The following is a 19486-nucleotide window of genomic DNA, read 5'->3' on the forward strand; positions in this document are numbered from 1 at the left end:
TCGAGCGTCAAGTCGCAAGCCATACATGGCCTTTAATGCAACTTTGACCAAAGGGCCGTTCATATTACGCCGCAATTGCGGTGCGGTGCGGTGCCGCACTGCAGAATACTTCAATAAATGAAGTTCAATACATTTTAACTTGGAAATGCGACGAGTAGCGTTGAGTTGAGGCAAAAAGTAATCGATTTATTGGTACCGCATCGCACTGCATTGCGGCGTAGTTTGAACGGACCTCGACGCTGCAACAATAAGGCTTTTTGAATTTTTCTGGCCACAAATGGAGATGGTGTACTTTTATTTGGGTAATCTTTGTATGCTTTCTTTCAGCATACAAAAGATTACCCAAATCAAAGTACTCCCTCTTTTGTGCCCGCCCTACTTCAAAAAGGCTTAATATAAATCAGCGATTGTGGAAACGCACTCAGCGAATACTAGTGTGATTATCATGGAGCTATTAAATAGATGGAGAAGAAATAGATTACGTAACGCATTGAAACCTTGTGCCGATTTGAAATCTGACAAGCTATTCATCGAAAGGTACCTTTTGTTTGGGACAAAGGGCTTCCGCCATTAAATCGGTAAGCTGACCCGACAATGTATTAACGCTTTACCTAGCAGGCTACTGTCAATAAGTGATCAAACGAAAGGCGCGTGAAAGCGACGTCTGGAACGAAAAGTACCTTTTGTTGTAATAACACACAAGGATGTGATTGAGTAGCCGTAAGCACAAAAAGCACACATTAGCCGCTGAGTACAGTTCGTGATCACCCCACTGACTTCAGGTGCTTCATTTAAATACATTGAATGCGCTTGCTGAATGATTACACATCAAGCATTCAAGGCTGCCATTTATGTCTATAGTACTGTATGATGGTAATAGCTATACGTATACATGTAACAAATAATAAGTATACCGGTATAGGCCTATATAAAAGTTGTTTCACAAATTGACATTTTATTTTATTTTAAGAAGGAGAATGTCATAAACAGTGGCGTACTGAAGGGCGGGGCAGCTCTTCTGTGAGAGGTCTTGGGAAGGGATGAGGGAGGAAGAGGTGAAAGAGGGGATATGAAGAACGAGAGGGGGTTGGAGGAAGAGAGAAAGAGGAAGAAATGAAGAGAAATAAATAAATAGAAGTAAATAAATAGAAAGGTAAGGTAAGAAAAATGATAGGAATGAGAGGGGACAAAAAGTAAGAGGGGATGGAGAAGGGAAGGGAGATAAGAAGAGGGAGTGATACTTCAAGGAAAGAATAAGTACAGAGAAAAGAAAAAGGAATGACAAAATGTAGGCATTATAATAATTATTATAGAAACTAAACACAGCCCCCCCATAGGCCTAACGCTAACAGCACTATAGGCAGCCATTCGATGATATCAATGCCTTTATGCGTTACGTATTTAAAACGCCCAGTCAGATGTATTTTACACCTGCCAAGCACAAGTCACCCAATTTCGAAAATTGGACGTTGAATGTACACTCTCATGAATATTGATTGGCAACATTTTCCAATATGTCAGCGCTCAAATCGGACACAATAGAACAATAGACCATTCAGTGCGTTGGTGATTATACACTGGTGAAGTGACGTAGTTAGTCGGATTAACTACCATAGCAATAGATGAATAAAATTTTGACTGTATCCCCGTATGCCTACAACGTCCATGCGGTACCGATGCATTGAACCATATATTATGTCAAAGAAATGCTAATCACTTGCACCTGTAAGATTAGCCTGTTTGAAAAGAGCGGTATTGTATTCAATCTATTATATGATTGAAGACAGGTGATTAGTGCAACCTGCTGTAGTGCAGAGCGATCTATTCAAAAATTGTATTCATCTATTGCTATGGTAGTTAATCCGATTAGGACGTCACTTCGCCAGAAACAAAAACATCTTAACATGCTTATGAGAAATGTTTTAAAATAAAAGTCTGATATATAATCACAGCTATTTTAAACTTAAACCTTATATTTATCGAATATATATACTTCAATAGACAGTGAGCACCTTGTCCGACAATGTTGTAAAACTAGCATGTTTACCAGTACAGTGCCTGTGGTCTTCAGTTTCAATGTGTCCCCTAGTCTTGTTCTTCCTCTTCCTGTTGGGAGCCACGTTCATTTTCGCCGCGCTCATCATCCTCCAATTCCCCTACAGGTACCGCTGCATCCACATTCCCAGCTTTCTATAGATAATAAAATGGAAAACAATCTATTTATAAGCATGATCATCATTTTGGGAAACATCATTTTTTAAATTGAACTGAAACCCGATTCCCCTTAAATCTATCAGCTCACTAAAATAGCAGCCATGACAAAATATATATAAATAGGCATAAGAAATTCTATGAATAAAAAAATACTATCAGGTTATGGTCACCCTTAGATATCCAGACAACTTATTTATATTATCAGTATCATTAATTCTGAGTAATTTTCAAGGTCTGTATAAACCATAACGAAATCATAATGCGCGCGTGGGGGTGTGTGTGGGGAGGGGGCATGGTGCCCCTACTGAACCTAAGAGAAGTGAAAATAAACAAAAATGCTCCATAGAGAAAGAAACATCACGTAGGTGTGTGAAATGTAAGGACAAAAAAGTATGTCTCAGATACATTTGGTAAAATAGCTTTGTGCTATGCTTTATTATTTTTTTAAACATTATTTTTAAAAGAAAATGAGCTGTGCGATATGCGATATTTTTTTCATTTTACATTCAACGAACAATATTTATGCACTTTTGATATTCAGATACAGAAACATAGTAATACACTGCAAAAACAGTGTCTAGAGATTGAACACTTTTTTTGTCCTCAATTTGTAAATACGTTTAAAACCTAAACACCAATGTCAAATTTCAAAACATCATATGTTTAATATCTAAACACATTAAGACATATTAATTCCTAAACATGTTTAGCATTTAAACGTGTTTACAAATAGAGGACAAGGTGGTGTCTAGAATGAGTGCTTATATTATAATCCCTAGACATTGTTTTAGGCCTACATGAATTAAATAAATGAATTTGGCATTTCAGCAATGATATTTGAACTTACTTTATACTTTTTTCCACCTGGAAGATTTGGTGTTCTTTTCAGATAATCTCCTTAGCTTGAGGATGATTCTTCATGCAAGCTTCTATAGAAAGGTGGAAATGATATGAGTTCAGTATTAAATTAAACTCCTTTATCAAAATAAACGGTCTGTATCTCAATATTAGGATTTTCCAAAAGCCTACATGTCGACGTGTTACCATACGTGCGGTCTGTGGTCTTAGGGGAAATATTTTTATTTGATAAGTTTATGAATAAAGTATACACATATAATCTAAAATAACAAAAAAAAAACCAAGTTGGAAACGTATGTCCGATTTAGGGTCAGATTTAAATATCCATATTTTAATTTTATAGTCACAGAATATGAGTATATTACACCCACTATGATTGGTTCAGACAGCATGACAAATTATATGCATTCTGCTTAGGCTTAGCCGATCTTAGCTCTATGGAAGCTTATGGATCTGTTTTCTCACCCAAAAGGAAAGGCCTGCGTGATTTGACACATTATGTTAATCATAGATTGTATCTTGGGCCTATGAAACTTACTGACGATAACTTTGTAGAAACTTGAAAGGGCTATCTTTAATGCTCAGCTTGCCTTTTCTCCCTATACACTGTAGGAGGACCACAAATTGTTCGTTCCCAGCTTCCTCATCATCCTCCTGATGGTTTCGTTGAGATCATGTCCTCCAACAAGACTAAGGTGTCGTATCTGGAATAAAGACATATGAATCAAAGCTAAATATTTTAATGCATTATCGCATGGAATTTGGAAGTCAATATCGTTTATGATGTTGCCGTTGTTGATGGTTCAGTATCTTGTGATACTTTGACCCACAACTGAATAAAGTTATTGTGATTTTTATCGCAAGTGCAAAATGTCAAACATAGGCCTATTTTGAATTATGGCCTATTTATAAATGATCATGATTATTAGTACTTCAATTGTGTAAATCAACCACAATTTCATATTGTGTACTTTTGAACACACGAAAATTGCATCTTAATTCATAATTTTGTTTTTAAAGCTAGTATAGGGTGGAGGCAAGGGAACATTTTGCACAGGTTATGATTATTTGGTATAAAATGACAGTTCCTGAGAAATATTAAAATATTTAAAGAACCTCTCGTGTCTATTCGATATTCCTATATTAAAATACATGTATATAGAAATATTTTTGGCTGAGTGGAGTTTTAATATAAAACCACATGCGGCCCTCATGTGCATGTTTTGCAAAAAGCAAAACTTATAGTTAAGGGCTGGGGTATGAACGTTTGGACAGTATTTATTGTGGGACATTAGAGCACATCAGACATATCGAATTGCATTCTGAATACGAAGAATGTCCTTCTGATATCAAATAATTTTGATTTTTGAAATTCGCAATGTAATACATATTTTATGGCAAATCATTAAAAATTGATATTTTTGATATTTAACAGTACTTGAAGTAAACCTTACAAATCTGATGATTTATACTTAAAGTGTATGTAGGTGGGATGAAAAGCCGACGATCAATTGAAAATTTTGACCTTTCGTATTGAAGATATGGACTTTTTCCCAAAACACCAAAAAAAAAAAGTCTTTTGGGAAAAAATCCATATCTTCAATATGAAAGGTCAAAATTTTCAATTGACCGTCGGCTTTTCCTCCCTGCTACATACACTTTAAGAATATGTCATTAGATTTATATAATTTACTTCGAGGATTGTTATATATCAAAAATTTGAATTTATATCAATTTTTTATAATTTGTCATAAAATTTGTATTATATTGTGATTTTCAAAAAATGAAAAATATTTGATATCAGAAAGACATGCTTCGTATTCAGAATGCAATTCGATAGGTCTGAGGTGCTCTCATGTCCCTCAAAAAGTCTATGGGAACAGGGCGTTTCGCATGTGTAACTTGAATAAATTAATGACTACAGGGGCTACATGAACTTGATTTTGGTCTTAATTTACAGCTAAAAAATTCTACTTGTTGTTTTTAATCATTTTGAACTCTTATGCATGCATACCTAGGGCTAAAGAATCGTACTGGTCATCGATCTCTTTAATTCAGTGCTTTCAGGCAACACAAACCTAATTAATTACACTAAAAATAAAAACAAATGTGTTCCACTTCCAAGCAATCAATATACATCATTATTCATTTGCAATCATTTCATAAATATTCCAACATTCCATTGTTTAGGGCAAAAATTAGCGTACTTGAACTTCTCTGGGTAATATATGATTTATAGGTCATACCATCTGTTGTTTTTAACCATGGACTTGGAGTTTGTGACTAACCCAGAACATAGGTCAAGACTGAGGTGGTACAGGTGAAGTTCTGGGTGCACAAAATACACCTCTGGGTGCAATAACCGGCAACATGATAATCATTTCAATGGATTTCCAGTAAACCCTTCTGCCTGACTTTAAAGTAATTATTCAAATTATGAGGTTTTGGGCGCTAAATACTCCCTATTAATCACATATTGCTTACATATTGGGTAACCACGGCCACTCTTTTTTGCACTTGTAATTAATAATGTTACTTCTCACGTGTTCTGTTTTTATACTTGATGACTTCTCTTACTACTTTCAGGAATTTGCCTGTGTAAATATACATGATATAGATGAGAATAATAATATAGCCTACTTGTAATTAAATCAGGTACTAAGTTGTCCGACGATCTGATGATCGAGTGTCATGAGTGTCATGCTAATCTAATACTCATCTAACACATTATGTCAGATAGACTTATGAAATAGGTATAACAATTTGACAAACAAGACAAAACTCAAGTCAATAAACCACCTTGAATTTCAATCAAATAATTAATTTTAGGCACGGCCTTTCGATTCTGACAACATCGCCGATCTTTTTCAATTTTGAGATTGCAATTTTATAAAGCTTTCAATCACGACGAATAGGCCAGCTATACGAATGCATCACGAACATACAAGTATTTTATTTAGTAGTACCAATACGGAATTAAACCATGAATATCATCAAACCTTACAACATACTTTTAAGTCAAGAATGGTAAATAATTAGAAAAACAATATCCTATTAAAAACATCTTAAGTCCTCAGCTTTTAAAGACTTTCCTCGAATTCAAATTACATCAACCGTCATTATATTGTGGATGCCATATGTTACTCATTGTACTTAAAACTTCACTGATTAAATTGACTAAAAACATACACGCTTTAACATGTTTAATGCAAATATAGTAATAATAAAATACAATCTTACCTTTGTTTGGTAGAACTGAAAGAAACAGATGCAAATAGTTCCTTTTGATGAGCAACTTGATGTATATTCCTTAGAACAGCATGCCAGCATAAACGATCGTGTGAAACGTATAATTTTTCACATTCCAGGTTTGAATTTTGGGTTGCCAGACGATTCACAAAACCATAAAACTTTTATATAGGTCACACTTAAAGATGTCAAGCAAGTCAAACACCCGGGTCATACATCACAATCTCTAAGACACAGTTCCTCACTAACCAGCAGCTTATGCTAGGCTTAGGCTGACTTTAAAATGTTGGTTGCAAAAGCTTAACTCTACAAATTGAGATCAACGTCCGAGAAGTGATGTTGTCGAATGCATATAATTGAACCGTGCTGTGATGAAGAGATTGTTATAATAAAAGGACTGCGTGAAACACTTGCCAAATTAGGTACATGTTTCCTGATTGATGCACATATAATAAAGAATTAAACAGTTAAACTTGTATTCATCAACAATATACAGACATCATTGACTTCACAATTGCTGGGATTTATATGCGCGCACAGCAGGCGAACATTAAGTTTCATATTTTGAAGTGAAAGTTGATACACATTTGGGTTCATTTCCCACGAAGCGCGCAAAATATGCAATTTTACACTATTTTATACCAAATCAAGGCGTTTAATGCTATCTATAAACAACAAGGAATTTTTCTTTCACTTTTTTCTTCTTTGAGATGTCGGGGGGGGTTGTCATAAGAATTCAAGGAATTATTTAATCCCTGTTGATTTAATATTTAGTCGGCTTTGTCATGTGTATCTTGTCTTTTTTTTACTTTCTTCAATCCTTCGATTCCGTCCTTTTCCTCAGTCATCTGACATGATAGCTCCTCTTTTCCTTTCTGTTAATTGCTGACGTACCAGATATCAGGGGTATGACATAGACAAATTGCTTTTTACCGGTCAAGTTTACGGGGAGATGCGCGTATTATTCACACAAATCTTGTTATACTATTTTAGCCCCCAATCACGGTGAATTGGATGTGAATATGAAGGTGAATTTGAATTCGATGAAGTACGCGGAGCGCGAGAAAATTTCAATTCTAAACTAGACCAGGGAAGTGTTTGCCGAAAACGGGGTGGGGGTGACATTTGATATCCCAAAGTGTATGCGGACGTGTCCCCGCTGTCCCCCAGGATTTACGACCATACAGTGCCTTAAACCAGAGTAGGCTACGTGTTAAAACATTTTGATAATATGAAATAATAATTAAACGCTTTAGAAAGACATTTAATTGACGTTGTACAAAACGTTCGGAAAACGTTCTGGAAATAACGTATTATAAACGTGGCAAAATAACGTAAAAATCGAAATATTTTGTAACGTTTTAAAACGTTTTCTGAACGTCATGGTAAAACGAACAATATTTTAACCAAGTCAAAACGTTTTAAAACGTTTTTAAAACGTTTTGGAAGACGAAGACGTAAAAGACCAAACTAGAACCTAGAGAAAACGTTTTCTAAACGTTTTGTGTTTGCTGGGCTACTATAGTGTATGTGCGAATTTCATATACATGTCTTTTGTCCAATTATCTTGTTATTAAGCAGGCCCGTAGCCACGATTTTTTTAGGGGGGTGCTGAATTTTGAAAAAAAGTAGGCTTTTTTTTTCCAAAAGGTGGTGCAATTTTGTGAAAAGTGGACTTTCTTCCCCAAATTTGGACCTTTTTTTTGACTAAAAAAGCTTTAAAAATCCAATTGTTTTGGCTCGCTATATACGCTCGCAAATGCTTTAAATTTTGGGACTTTTTGTATACTTTTGCAGGTTCGGGGGGGGGGTGTTGCACTCGTGGCTACGGTTCTGTTATTAAGGAACTGCAATCTTGTACATTTTTCTGTAACATTTTGTAAATAGGCCTATATATAGCCTATAGCTTGTAAATCAAAAAAAAAAAAAAAAAATTATTGTTGTGTTGCCCTCAAGTGGGAAAATGGGAAAGTTGGGTCGGACGGTCAGATTTCTTCTTTTTTTTTCTTCTTTTTTTTCAAACCTTCAGTTTTTAAAAATCCCTCAAATATTAAATAATGCTTCTTCAATTAGGAAACATTTGTCAATTTTTACTTCTATAAACTTGTTAGACATCAATTAAAGACTAGTCTTTCAATAAAATATTAATTTTAAGTGAAAAACATTGATTTTTTGATAATCTCTCACAGAATGATTTTTTGTCTAAATTCACTAACTTCTTATCCAGCTGACCTGACAATAGGCTCAATTTCAAAACAGTATATATTTCATTACTTCAGTAGATGAAAGGATTAACAGGAAAAAGGAAAAGAAGCCCTATTTCCAGATGGGAAGGGGCACTCGAATTTGGAAATGACAGGGATGTGCAGACACCAAGTTGAAACTAGGTGTCTTTCAGTGAGAGAATTGACACCAAAAATAAAAGGAGTCATTTGATGAAATCCCCCCGGTCATTCTTTGAGACTGCATGGGGAATATTTTACCCAAAAAGAGGGCATGATAAAGTAGCCCATTCCCTTTTTGGAAGACCTAATATGCAGCAAAAAGACTTGTTTGGACAACCCCACCCTGGGTTTTACCCTAAACCTAATCTATGAGGGTGTGAAAACCAAACACCTGTATGATGATGCAGATTTCACAGTGAAAATTGCTTGTTTTTATAGGGCACACAAGGATCGACACACACGCACACGCACACGACTAGTCCCAATGGGACATTTACTCCAGGTCACTACAGCTGATACTGGCTGCTTAAAAGTTCATAGTCATAGTAGTATTTATTCCACAACTCATTTTTCAAGTAAACTACACACAAACTGAATTCTATGACTGGAAACTTTAAAATCCCATTTGCTTCATAATTGTTAAATTTATAAACACAACAGCTATAAAGAAATGTAAATTACTTATTTACACTGTACACATTGACTATTTAGACAACATGTTCCAACTATATTGATGATATTTTAATACAAATCTTCAAAAATACAAAAACCAAATCAAGTTGAAGTTTACTGGCATTTCAATTAATATTGATGACATTTTGGATTCACTATTTAAACAGGGAAGTGCCATTTAAAGTCATAATGTACAATCTAATATGAATTTGGTGAATTTTTTTTTAAACCTGATTTTTGGCATATTTGTAATGTTTACACATGTCACAACTTGCACCTAAATGGAATCAGCCAAATTTGTTGTGTTTGTAGGTAAACAGAGCAAAGTTCGACATAAAGTCATAATTCAAGAAATTATGACTTTATGTCCGCCCATAGAACTGCGTGTTAAACGGCCAAAATAACAAGCAGTGTTTCTTTCACGTTACCTCGTTATTTTGTTGGATCTATTAGATGAAAATTAATTATCTATCATCACATTATCTTCATGAATGTTTCCTTACGAGCTTCCTTGACACTTTAGTTGGTTACACTAGTTCCATTGTTCCTATACGTACCTGATCTGCATGTTAACATGTTATTTTAAATATATAGACCTTATAATGAACCATAATAAAACCACACCCAATCGGGTAATCATATGGTCCTCATAATAAGGCTCTTTTATATGCACATTTATAACGCTGCACTGTAGGCCTATGTATAGAACTTTATAAAACATGCCTAAAACGGGCTCATAATCATAGTTTCAACCAACAAAACCAAAGTATGTTGTATTTTCAAACTTGTTCATTATATCGGTTTGTTTTCTTAGTCTTATCAAGACCAGATACATCCATATAAGTAGTGAAGATTAAAATATAACACACTTTTGTGTTTGATCCGCACATCTACCATTTTGAATATCAAAAAGCTAGACAGTCATTTGGTATATATGTGCGACAAAACAGCCTAAAATGGGCATCTATCCTAAGATCAAACACAGCAAAATGTAGCTGATGAGATTAACCAAAATAGATCAAATTAATTTGATCACAGTTAATCGAAACGCGTCCTACAATAGCTTCCAACGAGTTTCTTAAAATATTTAAAGAACCTCTCGTGTCTATTCGATATTCCTATATATTTTAGGAATAATTTTGGCTGAGTGGAATTTTAATATAAAACCACATAATCCGGCCTCCATGTGCATGTTTTGCCAAAAGCAAAAATTATAGCTAAGAGTGCACCAAATTATTGACATACTTTTTGGTATTTCAATCAGGTACAATAAAAAGCTATCTTGTCATGTTTCTCTGCAAAGTTCTAATTGATAACTAAACAGCAGATTGCGTAACTCTATCACTCTTTAAACAACAAAACAAAAGTTATGACCCAACGGGTAGAACTTATTGAATGACCCTCGTATTATGTAATAATTACAGTAAATCAATTTTCAAAATGCCTCCTTTGCCCCCATGGACCAGATTGTGTCACAAATTACATGCATTTCACAGAAGTCAAAATGACTTCCCAGAAATTGCATTTGAAGGTACATGTCCAGGACCCCAAATTAAACCACTTGGACGTGCAAACGTCATCTATATGTATATCTGCAGTAGATAGCAAATACTTTCCATGTTGTTTCCGAATGTGCTACCAGGTAGAACCACACCCTACCTCATGTATGTATTTGTGAGTATAAAATATACAATGGTGCAGGGTTTCAAATTCGAGGAGAACCCGAGAACCGGATCTCCTGAAGGTTCTCGCTTGATTACAACTAGGAGAACCAAAATTGGTTCTCGTAAGCTTCCAAGTCTCAGATCGCATGTTGTGTTATATTTTACCTTTCTGCAGCAGAAATATGATAGTGCAGGGAGATATATTAATTGTATTCATAAATTATTGCTCTGGTAGTTAATCTATCCCTTGTTCCAAGGCAAAAATTAAATCGGTGACAAAGGCAACAGTGGCCGATTGGTCAGATGAACTTAGAACTAGTTTTAAGTTTGAGCATTGTTGTGAAAGGGTAGTGAAAGCAACATGCATTGTCTGTCAGAAAAACTGCACAAAAATTAAGGTTACCTATTTTTCTCAATATTTTGCAGGAATCAGAAGCCTGGTTTTGATGAGAACCGAAGGTTCTCGCAAGAGCCTTTGCGAGAACCTAAACAGGTTCCCGCAATTGATTGCGAATTTGAACCCCTGTGGTGTCGGGCTATTCCCACTTGGTCCAATCCCATTTGGTCCAATCCCACTTAGTCCAATCCCATTTGGTCCAAATCCCACTTTGTCCAGACCCAGTTAGTCCAATCTCACTAAGTCCATGTCCCACTTGGGCCATGTCCCACTTAGTCCATGTCCCACTTAGCCATGTCCCACTTAGGTCATTCCCACTAGGGCCATGTCCCACTTAGGCCATGTCCCACTTAGGCCATGTCCCACTAGGGCCATGTCCCACTAGGGCCATGTCCCACTTAGGCCATGTCCCACTAGGTCCATGTCCCACTAGGTCCATGTCCCACTAGGGCCATGTCCCACTTGGGCCATGTCCCACTAGGGCCATGTCCCACTTGGGCCATGTCCCACTAGGGCCATGTCCCACTAGGTCCATGTCCCAGTAGGGCCATGTCCCACTTGGGCCATGTCCCACTAGGGCCATGTCCCACTTGGTCCATATCCCACTAGGACCATGTCCCACTATGGTTATAATATTTGTGTTTGGTCATTTTCAGTACTTGTTTTAGTTTTCATAGGAGGGCCTATAGTTGTAACGGGGGGGGGGTCTAAGTATATCCAGTAATTGAGAATGTTTAAGTTGGTATATAATGTAAAAATGTTATTAACCTGGAGTTTTCATATGCTTTGCATGCTATATCTATTGCATCAGATTAAAATAATGTTTCAGTATAGCTGTGACAACTATTATTTCTAGTGAGATATTAGGGTGGGACTGGTTTGTTAGCCTCTAGTTTGTTTATAATGTCAGAAGCATCGTTCACATTATAGATTGTTTTGAGGGTATAAGTTTTAAGAAATAGTCATAACATGTGGAGATTTTGGATGTAGGTCCATTATGACTAATAATTAGTATATAATAGAATGTGCATGGAAGAGTAAGTTATCTGGAGGTGGTTTATGGACTTCTGGTAAAAAGCATGTGTAGTTTGTTCTAATATCAGAGTTATATGGATCAAGAAAGGCCCCATCTTCGTTGATATATTTGGAGTTGTACATATCTACGAGTGTGTTATGTACATGTTGAGCTTTATCGTGCATTGGGGGGGGGGGGGGGTTGATGACTATATCGTGGATGTTATAGAGTTTATTGTAAAGAGCATTTCTTTCTTTTGTTGCAAGATTTGGTGGTGGTCACGTGAATCTTAGATGACAAATTTCATTTTTGGTTTTCAGAGTCTAATGGTACCCATTTTGATTTGAGTCTGAAAGGAGCAATTTTGTTTTTGTTTTTAGGCAACGAAAAAAGAAAACCCTGTTCTACGGGCCCGACCGACCCAGAGTTTGAACAAATTGGAAAATTGTTTTACCTGTACAAATGAATGTCGACCCAAATTTCGGAAATTTCAGGAACAAAAGTTTTTATTTGTATTTTCTCAAATTGCAAATTATTTACAAATTTTGGTGATTTTTTGGGTCATTTAAAAAAAAAGAAAAAAAAAAGGCCCACCGACCGTAGAACAGTGTATCTTTTTTTCGTCACCTTATCGTGCATGATAGAAGATACTCTCATTTTTCTTGCAACATTGGTGTGTGACGATGTGCGTTCGCACAATTTGCAAACCTTAAATGGTCTAGATAATATAATGCGAGCTATGCAAATTACATAGACTTATGATAAAATGCCACTTTCGTATGATCATGCACATAATTATTATACAAGCCAAAGATCATCATTTATGGGTCATTTCTGTTCATAGTCTCCGGCATTATGTTGGCAAACAGTCCCTTCTTCTCCTTCAGTCTCCATCTCCTTCCTTTGTCCTACTGATTCCTTCTCTTTTCCTTCCTGTCTATTCTTCTCCCTTTTCATCCACCTTATTCTCCTCCTACATCATCTCATTTTTTTTCCTTTCTGTTCTTCTAAACCTTTTCATCTTTTTATGTACATCTAGGCATATGTACGGGTCCAAATGGGATATGGCCTAAGTGGGACATGGCCTAAGTGGGACATGGCCCTAGTGGGACATGGCCTAAGTGGGACATGGACCTAGTGGGACATGGCCCTAGTGGGACATGGACCTAGTGGGACATGGCCCTAGTGGGACATGGACCTAGTGGGACATGGCCCTAGTGGGACATGGCCCTAGTGGGACATGGCCCTAGTGGGACATGGACTAAGTGGGACATGGCCCTAGTGGGACATGGACCAAGTGGGACATGGCCCTAGTGGGACATGGACCAAGTGGGACATGGCCCTAGTGGGATTGGCCGAAGTGGGATTGGACCAAATGGGATTGGACCAAGTGGGAACTGGACCAAGTGGGAATGGACCAAGTGGGATTGGACCAAATGGGATTGGACGAAGTGGGATTGGACCAAATGGGATTGGACCAAGTGGGAATAATCCGTGGTGTCAGATAGGGCCTACCCATCTCAGGATGGGACTTTCATCCTGTACCTATATGTCAATCGATCAATCAATGGAGAGTGCTATCTTGGGTTGATAGCAAGTTCACTTCACTTGTAGGCCTATTAGGCCTATATAGGAGTCTACAAATGTTACCAAAACTTGCAGGTTCACTACCTTCCTTTTTTATCATTACAACCACTTGACCTTAGAGTAGTCTATACTAGGCCTAGTGGTAATGGTAAATACATTGAAAACAATATTGAACACAATTCAATAAACAGACACATTATGGAGGAAAATGCTGGAAGGTGTATGGCAGCTCTTCCGTAGATATTATAAGTTACCAAACAATGAAACTTGAAACCTAAATAAACATGCAAGACAACAACCAATTTGAGACAATGATGATGCTCAATGAGGACAAATTAACTGAGTTTTATATTCATTAACCATAACATGAGACAATGGTGCTCAATCAGGACAAATCAATACATAGGCCTACAAGTGAATACAAATTTGAAAGTGAGAGTAGATCTACTCTCACTTCCCAGATGCATGTTAACTCCTCTCCTACTTCTCCTCTCAGTTACTGATCATAATCAAAACAAATAGGGTGGGTTTGGGTGGTGAGTAACATATGGATCCACATGGATAACTCTTCACATGGATCCACTATCCATATAGCAAGTGCCCTAAATTTTAGCCTGGCCCAGGGCCCAGAAAACTTAAATCTAGCCAATGCTACACAAAATGTACATATTATGCTACATTCTGTGTAGATTGTGACAGTCTCTACACTGCAGTGCACACTTTATGCCATGCACCCATACATATGTATACATGTCGCATTCGTGCACACTATGGTACAGAAAAAACCCAGCAAACTGGAAAAACATTTCAAGAATTGTCCTTTGTGGTGAATTTCAAGTTATCATGTTTAATATCATTATTATAGCTTTTATTCATCATTTTAATATTCCCCATCCCAATACACTGACTCTCCTGCATGCACAAGTGCACACATGAAGAACTACATGTCAATGTTTGTGTGAGCATAGCTCTCCGCCACATGCTTGTGCATCGGAGTCAAATGAATAGAGTTCCTTTACCGCCATGTTTACAGAAATTTATGATTTACAGAAGCTAATAGGTAAAGTATTGATAAAACTTGGATATAGTTGTCCAGATGTGCATAATTAATGATATTATTAATCATTGTGTGTAAGAAGTTAAGTCTGGATATTTATACCGCCTGGTCCTATCCAGTATTACCTTAGAAGTAGAAGGGATGTGTGGATGTGCATGAAATGAACATGATGAAAGCTAGGCTCTTTATTCGGAAAATTGACAAAACAATTAAATTGGATGAAATTACTAAATGTATGTTGAAATTATTATTTGTGCAATCTGTGTGTCAATACACATGCAGACATAGTTTTTTTCACATGATGATTTTCACATCCCAATATATTGCTCGATTCACTAAGACCACATCAAATCTCTTTTTGTACTTGATTAATTCCACCACAGATCCTGGAAAAGGATCTGATTCCACAAAATTAAACCAGTTCTACATTGTTTTTGTAAATGAGAGTACTTAGCAAGTAAAAATGTCTCAGGAACTCATGGTTCATAAAGCAACTTCAAACTTATGTTGCATATGATTATGACATAATACATTTCTCTTTATAAATGTTTGTTGGTGCGGAATGTAGTTTTATTTATTTATTACATCAAGAGTGTATTAATAGCAATTAACATCAAATTAATGTTTACACCAATAGTAATAGCTTTGTTTATACCCATACCCATAATGGGACCCATACAAGTATTAAGTCCCAATTTCCGTACCTGATGTACCCATGGCCCGTATCCTTACCCATACTGGGACCTGTAGGCCTATCCGTACCCGTACTCGAGTCCCAATTTTCGTACCCATACCCGTACCCGTGGCTCCGTATCCGTACTCGCACCCTATTTTGGGTTCGGACCCGTACCCGTACCCATGGCTAGGGAGCCGTACCCATGGCCTGGGACCCGTACCTGTACCCATGGTCTGGGCCCGTGCCCGTACCCGTACTCATGGCTTGGGACCCCTACCCGTTACATACTTTCCCATGACCAATGATACTGAGTCATCATCTTGTGTCATCTTTTTTCTAAGTAAACACTATCCACTTGAGGTATATGCATGTCTATTATAATGCTGCAATTTAATCATTGTAAAGAAAATCTGATGTTGAAACAAAACGAGTTTATATGTTTCCTCATTCCTTTCTCAACAACATAATTATGTTTCTCTTCTTCTTCCTTATAAGTGCCTCCCTCATATGTATGATTATTATCGCACTGGTACAGACAAGTTGTACTTATTTTTTACTCTGGAACCTAGAGTACATGAGTGTACTTTTGAAGTACAGTCAACAGTACCGGGATGATGCCCTGCACTTTTCGAATAGCCTGTGACGTTCTTTAACATTGTTTGTACTCTATGATATTGAAACTGAAGAGAATATTCATCATTCCTCTAAATTGATCAATTAAAATCCCATTGAAATGTTTTTGAAACGGGCAAAGCACCCAGGCAAAGCAGTGCACATTGCGAATATTTATAGAATCATGACCATGCCCATGTAGCCTAGCTTGCTTGCGTAATGTATAGGCCTATGCCTTATTTGACAGGTAATAATTCGCTGTTCCCATCAACAGCTGTTCACTTTAATATAGACCCTGCTTTAACTCCACAAGCGTTCTTGATCCCTTCCTCCTTCCGCTGTTCCATCTATTCCAGTCCAATTCTTCTTTCTGATTGTATATACATACTATCAACCTCTCTTTCCACAGTATTGAAAGAGAGATGACAAATGGGTAAGTGTTAAAACACTTAGTCTTCTGTCTTTCCAAAGTACTTTTTTCTCCACACCCATATTTCACAAGCTTCCAGTTTCATAACATGTATCCTCTTTCTGCAGTGTCCATGTCTCAGATCCATGTCAGGCTACACTCCAAACTACTGACTTTTTACAACTCGCATCTGTTTATGTCCTTCTTGTAAGCTTTGGAAAGCAGAGTTTTCTTTTGTTTGTCATGCCAATCTTTGCTCTAGTATTCGGGCTCTAGTACGACTCTTCCCATGCTGAGTTACCTGCTTTTTCTGCTGTCCATTTATGGTGATGCTTAAAATTCGGCCCTCGTCATGTCTTCACTACTTTGAACTTCTTTACATGAATTTTCATGTCATATTCTTTCAATCTTCCATTCAAGCCTTCCATCAATCTTTGTAGACCTGTACCATAGGACTACCATACTTGCTTGGCAATCTGCAAATACCACATCATCCAATAACTCCCTCCAAAAGTACACACTCTTGTGTTCTCCCCATCCTATTTACTCTACATATCACCTATCATCAATTAATAATATAATGCAGAAGAGATCAGTTACAGTCCTGGGTTACAGTAGACACCCTTGAGACACTCCTCTCCCATACTTGGGTTTGGAACTCCTCTGCCACTTGTCATATGTATTGTTGGATTATTTAATATATTCTGCCACTTCAGTCAACATGGCCAACTCCAATCCCCTTCAGAATGTCAGACAATGGCTTACAGCTACTTGTAAACATGTGCAAAGTCCCATTGTAGGCATAATACTCCTCATGGGTATACAAATGTAGATGCATAATCATGACAGGTTTGTGAAAAATATCAATATCAGACAAAACAGTTAAAAAGTTTAAGTGTTTTTTTCAGGTTTTTTATGTTTGAGTGGTTTGGTGTACCTTAATTTTTGTTGGTGTCCCCGTATGTTAGTGTATGTGTGCAATGAATGTGTGCGTATGTTAATGTTGGGTGTGAGGGGCAGGTGTAGCGCACATGTGTACTCTTTGTATATATATTGTGGTGTGTGAGGTTGGGGTATGTGAGTTTGTTGATGGGGTGTCGTAAGTTGATGGGTTGTGCAGGGTAGGGGTGTGTAATATGTAAGTCGATATCCCATTGAATTAGACCTATCAATGCATTATTTCAGTGTAACCGTAACCTTGGGGAATAATACAGAACATGAAATGCTTTATCTAATTGGTAAGACATGGTTGGGTGTGTCATTTTGGGTGCCGAGTGTTTGCACAACTATATGACATGTAAGCTTGAATTTTTAAGGTTATTAACAATTTCAAACTGTTGCGATTTGGTAGTTCAAGGCATCTTGTGAATGATAGTGAACTTTGGCAAAAACTGCATTGCTCATTTCATAGCGAGCGTGTAGAAGAATTCAAATATCACAGATATACTTTTGTAGGTCCTGTGGTTCTTGAGTTACGTTGTAAAGAGCGCTGAAACAACAACACTTTTGTAAAACGTACATAACTCATTAACAACAATAAATTAAGCAAGTTTGCAAAGTATGCAATTTGTAGAATGAACTTTTGCAAAACATCAAGGTGTTATTTTTCAATAATATATTGATCTAGATAATGAAAATCGATTTTTAGGTTACTTCGACCAACAATACCTCGTCTACCCTTAATCACATTAAACATACAGAGATAATTGATAAAAAAAAATGTGCCATTTTTTTCAGAAATAAAAGATATCGGTACTTTAAATGATGTCTGTGTATGTGGAGTGGGGGTTGTTGTCTGTTGTGGTGACGGGTGGGATGGATGTGTGTGTGTGTGTGGGGGGGCTGAGGTGCGACGGTGTTGGGGTGACAAGTGGGGGAGGTGAGTGTTTTGGGCCCATATATCTGGGTGTGTTTAGGGGTGCATGATGTCCCTGTGATGGTTTGTTTAAATTGCCTGAACTCATTGAGATTCAAAATTTTGAATTATATGGACTTATTTGGAACATTTGGGAATTAACATGGACTTTTAGGGACTTACGGGATATATTAGGAGTTATTTGGAATTAGTTTGAATAATACGGACTTACAGGGATTTACCGGGTTTATTTGGAGTTACTCAGAATTAGAGGGATACTTGGGAATTAAGTGGACTTATATGGACTTACTGGACTTATTAGGAGTTATTTGGAATTAGTTCGGAATAATATGGAATTATAGGGACTTACCGGACTTATTTGGAGTTACTCAGAATTACAGGAATATTTGGGAATAGTATGGACTTATAGGGACTTACCGGACTTATTCGGAATTAGTTGGGAATAATATGGACTTACAGGGAACATTTAGGAATTACTGGAATAATGGGAATTACACCCTGTCATGGGGCCTTATAACGTTGGATTACATTTAACAAACATGGTAATATCACATAGGTTTAGCAGAATACCATGTTAGTTATATTCGCCTGATTCAAAGATAATACCAGTTTTTAAAAGCCTTGTTGCAGCTATCAGTATCATTTCGCTGTTTTCTCATTGATGCTTTCGAGTATACATTGTGTCCTGCATGAACTGGCTTCGGAACACATTATGCAATCAATATCATGTTTCAAATATTGGTAATTGTTAATACTAATAAAACAGAAACAGAAAGAAGAATGTCTTCAATTGATGTAATCAACGTCGAAATGTCTTTGTTGAAATGTGCTGAAAGCCCAGGTATAACATCCTATTATGACGTCAATTAAGTAACTGTTGGTAAAGTTGCCGAATGAATAAACCTATGAGGGCAAGATTCTTAAAAGTATTATTAATTTTTATTTGTAGCAGATTTCGTTTATCAGAAATATATA

General features: G+C 36.8%; 1 protein-coding gene and 1 long non-coding RNA gene across 2 annotated transcripts in view; both read right to left on the reverse strand.

Annotated features, from left to right (window-relative positions):
* Positions 1-19486, reverse strand: part of LOC140157814 (uncharacterized) — a 350643-nt gene that overhangs the window by 217565 nt on the left and 113592 nt on the right. The gene's annotated exons all lie outside the window — the stretch shown is intronic.
* On the reverse strand, positions 3106-6698 carry LOC140157046 (uncharacterized). Its single transcript, XR_011859624.1, has 3 exons — positions 6313-6698; positions 3611-3776; positions 3106-3143 (listed from the first exon to the last, which is right to left on the reverse strand). It is a non-coding gene; the product is annotated as an uncharacterized lncRNA (long non-coding RNA).

The sequence above is a fragment of the Amphiura filiformis genome, chromosome 7 (genome assembly GCF_039555335.1).
Source record: "Amphiura filiformis chromosome 7, Afil_fr2py, whole genome shotgun sequence".
NCBI lineage: Eukaryota > Metazoa > Echinodermata > Ophiuroidea > Amphilepidida > Amphiuridae > Amphiura > Amphiura filiformis.